Here is a 1,902-nt window from a genome sequence, read left to right on the forward strand (position 1 = left end):
CTTCTGATTGACGTCCTCACCGTCCCTACATTGCCTGACGGCCTGCCTGACCTTCCCTTCGTCACCTACGTGCGGGCGGTACCTTGGGTACCAACTTGGGCTGCTTACGGCCCTGTCACCGGGGTGGCACCCACCCCCCTTTCGTTTGGATTGAATTGTCAATTTCCCAACAAGAGCCTCCCTCGAACCACGACGACGACAGTCCGAGGGTTCGGCTGCGGCTCCTATGACCCAGGCATTACCAAAGTCCGAATGCCGACAGCCCAGCGCTCAGCGCTCAGTGCCCTGTGCTTCCTGCTCAGCACGGTACGGTACGTAGAGGCAAGGACGGTGACGGGACAAAGAGCAGTGTCGTTGTGCTTTGTCATAACCTCTCAGCATTAGCATTCGGCGCCGTCGCCAGGCACTGGGCGTTTTGTCCTTGTGCGCTTCGAGTGGGTTGCCCGATATTGTCAAGCGCTGGCCCAGCACCAAAGAGGGCAATAAAAGGGGGGGGGAGACTGAAAAGCCAAGACACCTCAGTTGACACAGACGCTTGGACTCTGCTTGTGGTTGTGGCTAAACGTAACGTCGGTACGTACCGGGCCTCGATCCCCGTCTCAAACGGTACGTCTTGCTCGTCTCTTTTTTTTTTTTTGCTTTCCTTCCCTTTTCTTGTCTGGTGCCTCTCTTCTGTCTGCCCACCCCTGTCTTGTCTTCTTGACCCCTGTACCCCTGCTTCCCGATCTGCCTGACCCTGGTCCTAGACCCAGGCTCCGCTGCTGGGATGAGAATGAATGACATGGTCGCTGTACATCGAGAGGTACTTGTGGGGCGAGCGCGACCAGGTTTCTGTTGTCCCATCTCGCCCATCCAGCACAGGCACAGGCAGCGAGCGGCCCTTTGCTTAGGGACCGCAAACAGTAAGAAAAGGGCAGGCGCTCCGAGGTCTAATACATAAGGACCCCTTTCCCTCCCCAGCATCCCATGAGGCTTGCCTGTTCAGATCATCCATCACCAGATACCATTGAGTCGTATATCGAACACTCTTCTCTATCACTGCCTCTCTTGCACATCAGCAGACCACCCACGCAACAGAACACCACCAGCCAGCCAGACAACCCTCTGCCACCTACAACCCGGCTTACACCACGAATTACCAGAACGACACAAAGCAAGCTCTACAGCTTCTCTTCGCAAAGGAAAAAAACCACAACCGCTCTCACAATGGCCAACAGCACCAACTTCGACGCCATGCCCGCCCAGCGTCCTTCGCAACTTCCTCCCTGCCCTGGGCCTCCTCCCAGTCGTCCTCTGCCTCCCACACCAAAGCGTGGTTAGGATGGACAGTGACGACACTGCCTTTCTTCGAGTCGACGGGGCCGCCACCCCGAAGACGACGCAGCCAATACGACCTATAAGACGACCTCTTTGAGCCTCTGGCATCATGGAGCCGTCGGACTTGAAAACTCCCCTGCTTCTTCTCTGCCTATACCCATCCCAGGAGGAAGGGGTGGGAGGGCAGACACGTTGTGTACAACGTCTCGCCGTCAGCCTGCAGCTGCCGGCACCCGACAAATGACCTTGTGCATCCCAACCATGCCTTTCCTCCTCGAACCACATTATGCACGCAATCATGCTCCGCAGCAACCATCAGCTCGCCCTTTTCCACCGAGCCGGTTTGGTTACGCCTTGCATTGCACCGCCCGCTGCATCCTCGTGGTCGAAGCCTCGTCTGCCTTTTGCCGAGGAACATGGTCCCCAATGGGGTGATCCCTCCCCTTCCTCTCTTCTCGCGCGAGCGCCCGCATGCGCATATACACAAGACCGCCTCGAAAAGAACACACAAACAGGGATCGCATCTAAGAGCCCCCGCGTCTCAAAGAGCTGGGCTCGACAACGGACTCGCACTCAACTGCGAAA

The sequence above is a fragment of the Verticillium alfalfae genome, genomic scaffold (assembly GCF_000150825.1).
Source record: "Verticillium alfalfae VaMs.102 supercont1.9 genomic scaffold, whole genome shotgun sequence".
In the NCBI taxonomy this organism is placed as follows: Eukaryota; Fungi; Ascomycota; class Sordariomycetes; order Glomerellales; family Plectosphaerellaceae; genus Verticillium; species Verticillium alfalfae.